The following is a 13,638-nucleotide window of genomic DNA, read 5'->3' as shown; positions in this document are numbered from 1 at the left end:
CTTGCTGTTTATGAATGACTCTCTGGGGAAAATGTGAAACACTTGGTCTACATTAAACAAGTTTCAGTCAAGATAATCCCATGAACACAAGTGTGGATGTGCAGAACACGACGACTTTAAAAAGTAGAGTGCTAGCAAGGCATAAGGTATGACTGTAATGCTAAAGTTAGAAATATTCATAATTAAATTAGTAATTTTTACAAAAATCGCTTCAGTTCTTCTAGGTCTGCCCTTCAAGTGGCTGTTATCTTTATTTACGGCAGTTAAAGTTATTGCAATAGAGACAGGAGAGTTCCAAGTGGAAATGCTGGATCTTTTCCAAACGGTAGCCTCTGATGTGCACTGCTCATATTTTTACTACGTAGTATAGTGTATAATTGTGCTGTTGGTGAAATACCCATTGAAGAAAAGAGAAAACTGTCTTTTTCACACTCCTTTTAATATGAGGTGGCTTGAGCTATTTACTTCTGGTATTACAGTGTGGGAAAAAATGGAATGTGGTCCGATTTCATTTTCTATATAAGTGTAACCGACTGCAATCCACCTTTCCCTGCGTTGTGTAAATGATTGTCACGTATGCACGTTGGTTTATAACACAAGCTTTCATTTTCCTCTTCCAGAAAATCTTTTCAAAGCAAAAGGAAAGAAATAGTCAGAGCGTCACATAAACATCTTCTCCCCTCTGCCTATTAAATAATAAATTAAATCGATTATAACTTATTAACACAAAGTACGTAAATGAAATAAAAAAAATCAGGAAAGAAACTGAAGCCACAACCTATCCCTACAGCGTCCACTGCGCTTCTGGCGTTAGAGCCAAAAACGTGGTGCTTGCAAGTTGTGAGGTGTAACGCTAATTAACGCCCGTACTACAACAGATCACATTGTTGTTATACTATTAACTATTTACTGGGATCAACTCTTTTGGGGACGTTCATAACAAAAAAAAAAAAAAATGTAAAATAAAATTATAAATAACATTTTACACTTTGCTACATAAACATAACAAATTAAGGATTAAGTAGGTAATATGTGGATTAATATATAATATATATTATACTGTATAAATAAATGATGGTATCTATGGCACTAATTAGGTTACATTATTTTGAAACTCCTTTTCTTTTGGGGTCTAAAGAGGCTCAAAGATTATTCTGCATTGTGGCAGCCACACATACAATGCTGTTCTGGCTGGATGAGTTTTGGGAGAGAATAAAGTCTTCAAATATACGGACCAGAAGAAAGACAAGATAAATATACTGTAGTAACCAGGAGATGAACACACGGCACAATTTAAAGTTAACACTTTTTTTTTTTTCATTACTAAGGTCAAAAGTTACGATTGTGAACTAAGCCCAACACACAACTCAGAAATCAAGTTAGGGAGACACACAAGGAGCGTTAAAATTAAACCACACACTAAACTACAACCACAATAAGTTCTCCTTTTTTGAATCCAAAATATTGGAAAACCCTCACCTTTTATATTGTCACAATATGAGATTATAAAATGAAAGATTTCTCAAGAAAATGATTTATCAAAGTAGTAATTTCCTCCATTGTTTTTAACTAATCATTTTCCACTATAGGGGGGAGTTGTTAGATCAAAAATCAAGGGAAATCTTAATCGTCACAGTCTAACATCAAGTTAGTCAAGCTTCAGGGATGTCAGTCTGTCCAGTTAGGAAGTGTAAGCGATTGTGAATCACCTTCACATGCTTTGGTGCAATTGAAAGTGACAACAGCAAGTCAACCCCCAAAAAGGGAATGGTTTTGCAGGCCAAGGCCACAGACAGTTGCTCTCTCCTTAACCTTCCTGGCTGATTCTTCTTTAGTTTTGCATTTTTGCAAGTGTTCTTGTCATTACTGGTAGCATGAGGAGGTACCTGCAGCCAAATAAGTTGTACAGGTAGTCCAGCTCCTTCAGGAATGCACATGCATATGTGCCATTGCTAGGAGGTTTGCTGCATTTTCAAGCAAAGTCTCAAGAGCATGGAGGAGATACCAGGAGACGTGCTGTTACTAGACGAGATCTGGGGGATGTGCAGGCCAGTCAGTGGCATCAATACCTCGTCATCCAAGAACTGTCTACACATTACAGCTACATGAGGCCAGGTATTGTCCTGCACCAGGAGAAACCCAGGGTTCACTGCACCAGTGTAAGCTGTGACAATGGCTCTGATGATCTCATCCCAGTACCTAACAGCCGTCAGGGTACTGTTGCCTAGCACATGGAGGTCTGTGTGGCCCTCCAAGGATATGCCTCTACAGACCATCACTGACCCACCACCAAACCGGTCATGCTCATTGATGTTGCAGGCTGCATGACATTCACCATGTCATCTCCAGACTCTTTCATGTCTGTCACATGTGCTCATTGTGAACCTGCACTCATCTGTGAAGAGATCAGGGTGCCAATGGTGGAGCTGCCAATAAAGCTGCATGGTGATGGATTGTGAGCACCGGTCCCACTAGAGGACATCAGGCCCCCATGCCACCCTCCAGGAGTCTGTTTCTAACAGTTCGGTCACACCCAGCAGTTTGTGTAACACATGGACACTAAAAAGCCAAATAAGTTGTCAAAGCTTTTCATAGATACAATTTTATTTGTCCCCATGGAACATCTGGCTTTTTATAGAAGTTAATTACATTTAATAAATAATTAGATAAACAAGTGTGTACAAACACACTGTGCTCCAAACACACCAAAATGAATAAAAGGAAAGAAAACTTCTGACTTGGCAGTCCAAGTCACTGCGAGGCATCATGCAAGGGCTTGGTTGTCAGTATAAAGGAGCCCCAGTAGCGTTTCTTGGCCCACTTCTGCTGAATAATTCATTGGCAAAAAGTCCTCAGTGTTAGTGTGCCAAAGAGAGGATTACAGCATTGTTCATAATGGCTCTCTGTTTTGCTTTCTCTCCTTAGCTACTACCTTCAGGGGGTCCAGAGTGCATCTCATAACTAAGCCTGCCTATTTAGTTAGCTTGTTAATTCGGTGGGCAACTCTTGAGTTGATGTTACCAGCCCAGCACACCACAGTGTAGAAAATCGCATTGGCCATCACAGAATTATAGAAGACGTGAAGGATGTCACTTCCAACATTAGAATAACGCAGTCTCCTAAGGAAGAAGAGCCTGCTTTGTCCTTTCTTATATAGTTCCTCTGTGTTCTGAGACCTGTCCAGCATGTCATTGATGTGGTCCCCCAAGTGCTTATACGAGTGAACCACCTCTACATCCACTCCTTGAATAGTGACCAGAGGCTATTTGGTGTGGCGAAAGTCAATAACCAGTTCCTTGGTTTTGCTGATGTTAAGTTGCAGACAATTCTTTCTGCACCAAGAAAAGAAATTCTCCACCTGACTCCCATATTCGGTCTCATCCCCCTTACTGATACACCCCATATGTGCAGCTTAATCTGAGAATTTCTGCAATTGACATGACCTGGTGTTATACAGAGTGAAGAGAAAGACAGACCAGACTGTTTCTTGTGCTACTCCAGTGTTGCTCACATTTCTATCAGAGACACAGTCCTTGAGCCTCACAAACTGAGGTCTGCCTGCCAAGTAGTCCATTACCCAGGACACCATGTGCTCATCCACCTCCATATCTCTCCAGGATGCCATAGGCTCATCAGTCTGTATGTCTCTGAGCCCTTAACAGGGATGGCTGGATGGCATTGAAGACACTGAAGAAATCAAAAAAATAAATACAAGATGTCTCTGCTGATGCAGCATTTAGACCAAGCCCAGGAAACATCGACAAACTCTGATTTGTTTAAACTCTTAGCTCACTTGCTTTTGAGGGAAGTGAGCCAAAACTGTTGTTTCCATCTAAGAAATATGAATCATGGAATGATTCTACCTAAGACCCTGCCGTGATTCATTTTCAGAAATGACATGTGAAATACCATACACTGCGCTGAACGATCTGTTGATTCAGGCCCTAAATTCTGGCTTACCCCATCTTCCTCACGGCAGAGTGCACAAGAACTTGGTCTCAAACCCTGTGATTAGAGCAGTGGATTCAACCTTGGTTAGCGTGGAGTCAGGAGCAGGGACATTTACGACCGTGTAATAATGGCACCTCTGTAAAAGATTGCAACGCTGTCCAGTCAAGGTACAAAATGTCTTTAGCACAGTTGACTGCAATGGACTAAGCAAAGGGGTTAGAGGGAGGGTGCATGGATGGGTGGGATGCTTTTGTGTTTGCTTAGAATCAAGGCTGTAAGCATAAGGGCCAGGGATTGAACCCACATAGGAGTGCTAAGGGCAAATCCCTATCTTTATGATTAATATGTGTATTGGGAATGTAGAAGTATGCAAATTCAGGGCCAATAATATAGTCTATTTTTTTTTCTAATAATTTTGACCTTTATATATTGGGTTAATTTCATTACAGCTGTTTGTTATGTTATTTCATAGTTGTTTTAATTGGAAACATGGTGCACTGAGGGCTATGAGTATCAGAATAATTCATTTTGTTTTCAGATTGTCTTTATCGACTGTATTAATTTCATCAAGCAACAGCTGAACTGACGGAGGAGCAGCAGGCTGCAGTGCTGACAACGTGGCCTTTTTTCTTTAGCTTTGAGGTAAGCCACATACTTGTACAGCTGGTGCCCTTATAGATGAGAACATGAACTCGTATTAGACTTTTTTTTTAATTTATTTTTTTAACCTTGCCCCTGCCAACTAGAACGAGTGCTGCACACTATTATGGTTGTTACTGACATTTATTGTGAAAAATCACCTCACAACTGACATTTTATACAGCAAACTGTACAGTGTCCAGTCCAGTCTTACTTCTCTTACTCTTATCTTTGTCATCATATCAATTGGTGTCAAGTCTGTTGTCAAGACCAGTTCCCTTTTTCACTTCAATATCAGCCCATACTGATGTGATGACCATTTAATTGTACATTCTTACTATAAATATATGCAACATATTTTCAAATCTTTCCTAAATTATATAACAAATTCTGTATAAATATTATGTACATATACATTATATATATAATTAGTCTGAGCATCCTTGCTATAAATACATCAATTTTATATATTGAAGCAAATTTGTTCTCAGTGTCTAATATACAAAGCTGAATGTGTGTTTGTTTGTCCAGCATGTATAACCCCTCTGTTGATCCAACCTCCTCCAGATTGTTTACAATGAAAGTAATATAATGTAATGTTCAATTCCAAACTTTTTCTCCTTCGGGAACTTTCATTACCAGATGTGTGTGACCGGACTTGCTCTTTATAAGAGTCTACACTTTGCCCGCGTAGTAAAGAAACAGGACAAACTTTGATTTTCAAGTATCGCTAGCTAAGCGGAGGCAAGCTACGATCCAAAACGTGGCGAGAGGTAGAGCGACTCGAACAGAGGCTGGCACGTGAGTGAGGAGGGCCCCACCCGCCCAGCTCCCCACTCCTGACGTCACGCTTCTCCTCTGCCCTCGGCCTCTCTTTTGGATTAGTGTAGTAATATGCTACTCAATTAACATGAATAAATCGCTCCTGCAAACGAACTATGATGCTTAGCACAATGAGAGAAGTCGCAAAATCAACTGGAATGTTCAAGCAAATTATAGAAAAAAACCTGATCTCAATCTTTTAAGTAGTTCTCTCATGAAAAGCAGACAGACGTTGGATTTTATATATATATATATATATATATATATAAAAAGAAGTTCTCTTAGGGGGCATTTTAGGATTTCATACAGGTATACAAATTTGCTCATCTGGGTGAGTTTAGTCAATTAATTTTTTTTTTTTCAGAGCTAAATTTTTATCCCCCCTTGACATAGAAATAATGAAACCGCTGGACTGTTTCAGTATTTATGTCCTCGTCCTTGAACTGGTGGTGGCATGATCACATTCAGAACTCAAAGTGAACAAGCAGGAGGTATGAAAGAGTTTGGTCTGTGTGCGGGCTAATCTTTGCATAAGTACATGACGACACAGGTGATAGTCTAGTGGTTTTGAGGTGGACGTTGTTAGTTTTAATACGCTACTCTAAAACAAACATCTATGTGTCCGTCACTTGGAAATTGTGCATTCAGAAGAACAATGGGCTGCTAGAAAAATAAAACTGGAAAAAAAAAAGTTTGGATGGATAGAAAATATAATGCACATAGGCGTTTTATGTAAAATCTCATAAGTAGCATTTTTAATATTAAAATTCTTGGTGGGACCATACCAGAGTTTTCCATGAAGCGTGCAGATTTCTGTAATGTTGATGATAACTAATGTGGTAAATAAACAAGCCTTGACACAACAGAAAAGGTTTTGGGCCACCTCCAGTATATTTGTAAGTGGCTGCAAATGGAAACGTTGAGAAAAACAGTCTTTACAGACAAGAATCCAAAACAGAACTGAACAGGTTAGGAAACATGGAAGATATGTAGTTGAAAAACAGGAAGAGGAGGGATCTTGGGGCCGGAACTGGAAATGAGGTCATCAGGCTGTGACTTCTTGGGATGTGGAAATGATGTCATTAGGAGGTGGGCTGTTCTGCTGGGCTGGAAGTGACATCTTCTGGGGCAGAACCAGAAGTGACATCATGGGAGTCACGTGGAATTTCCCACATTTGGTCAGCAAGAAGATAAGATAAAGGATAAATGCGCTCTGCCACCCCTGATCTGACCGGAAATTACCTTCTTTTGAGCCCTTTAGCTGCCTCCCATGCACACATGTGTGACACTAACTAATGGAATAGTGAGACATGCAAGTTCACTCACCATTTATGTCACAAAAAAAATCAAATAAATAATGGGATGCTGGTGTCAGTTCTGTTTCAATTGGTTTTCAGATCGTTATGATACCCACTGACATTGTCATCATCCAGCAAAACACAGCAATACAGATTTAAACATTAAGTAAACTGAGAGCCTCTCACACTGCTCGAGAAAATATACTGACTATGAACTGCATAAACTGAAACAGCAACATCTCAGGTCTAGAATGCAATTGTTTTGAAGGGATAAACGACAAGCCACAGTAACACAGACAGAACGTGCAGACTACACACACACTGCAAAGCTTAAACCCAATTCTGTGGTAGCTGTGCTAACTACCTTGTGGCCAGGTGTTTGCTGGTCAGTGTAAGGCCAACAAACATAATCATTCTTTACATTTACTGTACATTATGTCATGCTTTCCTCACTACTCAAACCACGTTTACATAGTGAGTCGGGAACCACCACTAATGTGTAGCATCCACCTGAAAGATTTTGAGCCAGTACATTCATCACATATTAGTTATTAGGTGGTGAAGGGGTGAGAGAGAGAGCCAATTAGAGACGGGGTGTGATTAGGGGGCCAAAATGACTGAGCCATGGAGGGCAATTTAGCCTGGACATCGAGTTAAACCATGCTGTTTATGAAGGATGCCCAGGGATCTTTAATGACCACAGAGAGTCAGGATCTCAGTTTAACGTCTCATCCAAAGGACAATGCCATTTTTACAGCACAGTGTCCCCATCACTACACTGGGGCATTGGGATCCACACTCAAACCAGACAGTAAGCGCCATGCCAACACCTTTTCCAGCAGCAACCTAAGCTTTTCCTGGTTGGGCTGCCTTCCAAGTGCTGGCCAGGCCCAAACATGCTTATGCATACGGTGTATATGGTGTGGCTGCTGACTATTCACTCCTACCGTATATACCTGTTCTTTTTCAGAAGGGCTCTGTGCTTCTTTGAAACAGGGGCTTCAAACTGCTGGCTTGTTTTTCCAAGAAGCACACATAAAGATTCCTTGGTGGCCTTTTTCAAATTCAGCACAGTGAGGTGGTTCACCTTAGTGGTGGGTGAAGACCAAGAACTTGCTCAGCTCTGTTCTGATAACTCTTCTGCTTGATGCATTCCTGATATTGGTTTGCTTTCTTTCTTCAATTTTTTTTCTTCAAATTACTGTGGCTACCTTTAAGAAAGCAAATGGTACTGGACTTTTGTGCCTCTTCACTAGATTAAAACAACATAGCCTACCTGTTTTGGAAAGATCTGGGCAGCTGTGCCCCATTGGCTCCTAAAGCAGAAACTTCTCTGAAAGTCATGGAATTCTTGTAGCAATTACCAAGGCACATTCACAACATGAAACTAGAGCCTTCATTCTGAGAGGGTGGCACGGTGGATTTTCCCTTCTGTTTCATGGCTCATAAATCCTGATTTTTAATTCTCCTCCGCCCTGCTAAATGTCTTTGTGGGGTTTATATGTTCTCCCCATGTCTGCATGGGTTACCCTCCTGTTATGTTCATTGGCAACTCTAAATTGTCCCAGTATGAGTGAATGTGTAATGGACGGGCACCATCCACTGTTGCCAGATAGGCTCAGGTGGCACTTTTCTCCCATGTTGGTATAAGTGAGCTCAGGAAATGGATGAATGAGGAGAACATGAAAGTGGTTGCTTCACCTGACCTGTCTCATTTTGGACTATGCGTCTACCTGAGTTACTAGGTTGGCCACTACACTATTATCCCAAATCCAAAGAAATTCTCCTCTACTGCTCTGCTACAAAAATATCAAAGGCCTACTGATTCCAAGCTTTTTGAACCACTAGAGGACTGAGTATTTTTTTTTTGTTTTGTTTTCTCTAATCTAGAAGGATGAATCACAAGCTTTTAATGGTAGAAATCTGTGTGATTTGGTTGACTAAAAGTAACACCCCTCTTGTGTATGCAGGCTTGACTTTTATCATATCACAGTCCCAGTGTAGCCTCTGAAAGTGCCTTTGATAATGTGCAGAATAAAAGAAGCTGAGCCCATGAAACGCTCATTTTAGAAGTCAGAATCCTGTGATATCCAAGGAACAGAGCTGTGAAGGTGCTGGGAGAACAAAAACGGGGGAAAAAAAATCCTAGAGGGAATTTGGTATGAAGAGCTGGGTTGGTGATATTAACTCTGGCTTATCTTTAAAGAGAGGAGAGCTACCTAATCAGAAGTGAGGTGAGTGCTGGGGCTGTCATTTATGGTGTTTATAATTTATGGTGTCTTAAAAATGAAACCCCTCATTCCACAGAATCCCTTACTTTAAACAACATGGGTGTCTCAAACACTCAAACACAGACAGGGCAAATTTGAATACCCTGTTAAGCCGATATTACATTATGGGACTTCTAGTCCTTTGGGGTATGTCAGATTTGCCGCCTGCAAGTCACTGATCTCGTCACAGGATCATGTCAGTTTAAATGACTGAAAATTGCTACCCAAGTGTACTTCACCAACTGAGGGCCAACTTTCCAGCACAGGTGAGTTTGTCCCTTTATGTGACAGGTAACAATGTACTGCCTAATGGAGCTGGCACTATATGAAAGGTTAACAGGGTTGGCGAAGTCAGCCGCAGTCTCTGCCTTTGTTTTTCCATTCTGTTTTAGTACATAAAACACGAGACATCAGAAAGATGTGTCTCTCCTCTGTTTACAAGGTTCAAAACACCTGCATCCCTTATTCCTCATTGCTGTGTTCTTTGCATCGTAATTCCGGATGAGCATCCATTGGTTGTCAGCTCTCATGCACAGAGAGCCCACCTGTATGACGAAAGACAAAATGAAACCTGTTTGATTCTATCAGAGTGGGTCATAAGCTAATTGAAGTCAATCCTGCGGCTTCATGGGAGCATACCGCCGACTGCTTCCAACACGCTAAGATTAAGTCATTGAATGCTACGACTGAATATTGCAAAAAAGTCCCCTAATATGACATAGCCTTCAGTTGGAGACTGGGCAACAGAGTGTGTGTGTGAAACTGAAGACCATACTCACCATAAACCGCAGGGGACCATAATTTCAGGTCCACATGAAGGCTGCTACGATGTTAAAAAAAATTGTTTTGCTTTAAATCATCTTTTTGGGTATTTTTTAGTATTTTTTTTAATTCTTGAACATCAGTGATCAATTTTATTGTGACCATCAGTAGGCACCCCAGACGCAACTCCACCAAATACAATTTCAGGTAAAATAAAAGGTAGTTTAATATATAATAATATCGTTACAAGGTTCAAGCAGTCTAGCACAATTCATTATTCACCTTCCGTCTCCTCCCACCACTCCTGTAAAAATGTAAAATAAAATGAAATAACACCCCTCGCAATTTCATTTTCAGCCTGAACCGCAATGAAGCTGCAAAAATGAAAAGTAAAATGCAAAAAAAGTACTGGCACCATCTGCTGCTCACTGAATTTTCATTTTCCACTTTGCATTTTCACGTTAATAATAATTCCTTGAATTTATATAGTGCTTTTCTCACTACTCAAAACGCTCAGCAATTGCAGGTTAAGGGCCTTGCTCAAGGGCCCAACAGAGCAGAGTCCCTATTGGCATTTACGGGATTCGAACCGACAACCTTCCAATTGCCAGTGCAGATCCCTAGCCTCAGAGCCACCACTACGCCACGCCATGTTCAAGTTTTCAACATGCAAATAATGCAGGTCAGTGGATGGGGCTTTGCACCTCGATTTCCCATAATTCTTTGTAACTGTAGCTACTTCAATTGATAGAGTCCTTCTCACTTCTAATGTGTTTAATTTGCATGATTTTGATCTTTTCACCTCCGTACTGCGAGCTACACAGTGAAACCGTCTTGCAAAATCCGAAAACCATTCATAGTTGTAGTTCTGAAGTAATTAATGTGCTATTTAATTACAATATTTAACATGACAAAAATTAACCTCTATTACGTTATCATTTAAATATATTTACACTGAAGTGGAAACGGGATACTTTGTATTTTTGTAGTATTTAATTTATCCCTTTACAGCCGTGTTTCCCAACCTTTTTTCTGTGGTGGCAAACTCTTTCTGTTACCAAAAACACCCCAAGGCACATCACTGTTCTACTAACCACAAACTCATTACATCTCGTACAGAGAAGCCGGTAAAAAAATACAGCTCTAAGATCAGCATTCGTAAACCCAGCACTCGGTGAGCACTTTCGCAGCATTTTCTTTTTAATTTTTGCTGCATTTTTACATGCAGAAAATACCTCCCATACACTTTGTACCTGTATTTTATTCAGATATCATTTAACCAGATTAAACTCACGTGTGATATTAAAATGTGTCTCCAGTATCCACATCACGTCCAGATACAGATAAGATGGCGCACTCCACATGTAAAATTCAAGTCAGCTAGAAAGATAGAAAACGCATTTCATTTAAACAAGGGGTCAATGTTGTTGCTGTCTGTTTCTGACAACCTCTGAATGTGGCCAGTGTTATCTGACCACACATTCTGAATGTGGTGAAGTCCTACCTGATTGTGATCAGATGCCAGGCATACTGCGGCCTAAACTGAGTGAAAGCGGGTGTGTCTGGTGATGGATGGGCCTGCATATGAGGGTTGGTTATCACCCTGCGTCCAGCGCTTCCCAGGTAGGCACTAGTTCTCTGACACCAAGCTGCATAACCAACTTAGAAAATGGATCTGTATACGCAGGTGTTTGGGCCTGGCAGTGACAAGTGTGCTTCATAAAAACGGAGTGGCACTGATGGCGGGTGATATTATCAAGTAAAGGTTAATTGGTCCACTATTAAAAACAATCTTCTACATAGTATCTCTACATTTTGTTAAAACTGAAAATATTTTTTAAAATGATTTATCTTCACTTGCGAGGTGGTAGAAATTTTAGAGTTATAATCCTGTTAATAAATACAAGTAAAACTTATTCTTTGGCTTCATAAATAAGTGCGGACAAAAGCAGCAATACAGTCTGAAAGAGCAGAAATGCAACATGTTAGGCCGAATCCTACAGAGAGAAAGATTACTCACTCAAACAATTAAGAGCCGCCTAATGACGTACATGTTACCAAATGTTTTTATCTGCGATTCTGGTTTTATTTTGTTTAACTCTTTCGAGGCGGGTGTCGACTTACAAGGACATATATTAGTGTCTTCCTGCAAAACGAACGCACTCAGCACTTCGATCTGCTGGGGACCGATCAGCTGATGTTACTACATCTCTTTCGTTTTTGATCTCCAGATCTCTTGCCTCAAATTTGGAGTGCAATAAGTCACAGTCCGATTCAGCAATAATACGCAAAACGTTTTCTACAGAGTATTTTGCTTTGCGCATTCGCTTTTGCTCTCTCGCCAGATCCGCCTTTAGCTCCGTGCCTGCATGAAGACAACTCAGGTGGCCGGCAGCTGCTCTGCTGTGTGTTCCTGCCAGCTGCCTCAAAAAATATTCAGCCCTCAAAGAGTTAAAATGATTTTATAGAATGCAAGCATTTTAGGGCAAAACTTTTCTTTTAAATGTCACAAATATCAAGTCATATTTATTGCTATACACATTAAGCTTACATTAAATGAAACTATTATTGTTACATTTATCCTAATTCATAATGTAGCTATCATTGGTGCTATTTGTGTAACAGCAACATTCCTAAGCACTTTAAAATGCTTCATGCTTTTAATAAATAATTGTTGGGTCCCCATGCAATTCAGCTAAGTGTGTCATTTTAAGTGAGGATTTTTGTGGTGACGCCCCCATTGGTAGTGCAGAAAGAAAGACTCTCATAGTACTGTGTGAACGTGATAAAAGACATCATGAGTGAATTATATAACACTAGTCATTTAGCCCGTTACAATAACGGGCACTAGAACAGTAGTGCATAAACATTAGTAGGAACAGTCTATATTAAATGGCAAGGGACTTTGACCTCATTCTTTTTGTTGGTCGTATTTTTCTTTCTTTCAGCCTTTCTTTTGTTGATGTTTACTTGCTGAGCTGACCGTTTTTCGTGGGCTGCCGCCATGTATTGTGTGTCTTTAATTTTCTGTGACAGTAATACTGTCTTGTATGTCCGCTGGCTTGTGCGTCCGTAATATACCTTTAATTTTCTCTGCCGGTAATACAGGCGTACGCATCAGTAATATGCCTTTAATCTCCTTTGACAGTAATACTGGTTTGTATGTGGCTGTAATATGCGTCACTGTATTGTGTACCTTTAATTTCCTCTCGCAGTAATACTAGTTTGTATTTCCGTAAAACGCCTCTAACTTTCTCTGACAGTAATATCGCGCATCGCACCGTGCCCCGCGCATGCGCACTTCACCAGAAGACACACACACACGGACACCTGGATGCACAAAGGGATTTTATTAAAGAGGATTACAGCAAGTGCTACATTGTATCCATTGCTGCCAGGATAGGTTCTGACAGCCCACCACTCTCTAATGTAATATGTGGGTTCAAAAACACAGTGACAATTGTGAACACACAAGTTATTTTTATTAGAGTGGTCTACAATATGTACATGGACAATAATTGTTATTTCTGCAAACACATCTATTCACGTAATCCTCACAGCAAAATCTAAATGTCTAGTTGTAGATGTTAGATGTTGTGAAGCAATGAAGACACAGGCTAGCAACCCCACTGGCCCATACTATGCAAGAATTAGGGTCCAGTTTAGCCCATTAAGTGAGCTCTTTACAGGTTCTAATGGCCAATGGTATCCATAGATGAGGCTCTCTAAACCCCCAGTATAGCGCATTCTTTCTTTATCTGTGAACAGTGCACCTTCTCTGATTACTAAAAATCTTTTAAGTCCTTTCCTGAAATATTTGTTTGCTTGGCTTCAGTTAGCCAATGTATGCTAAACATAGGTATGTTAAATGGAAATCTCGCTCACAGACCAAAGTG

Source organism: Erpetoichthys calabaricus, chromosome 10, assembly GCF_900747795.2.
Source record: "Erpetoichthys calabaricus chromosome 10, fErpCal1.3, whole genome shotgun sequence".
NCBI lineage: Eukaryota > Metazoa > Chordata > Cladistia > Polypteriformes > Polypteridae > Erpetoichthys > Erpetoichthys calabaricus.
The sequence above is the reverse complement of the archived record's forward strand: the minus strand, read 5'-3'. Positions refer to the sequence as shown.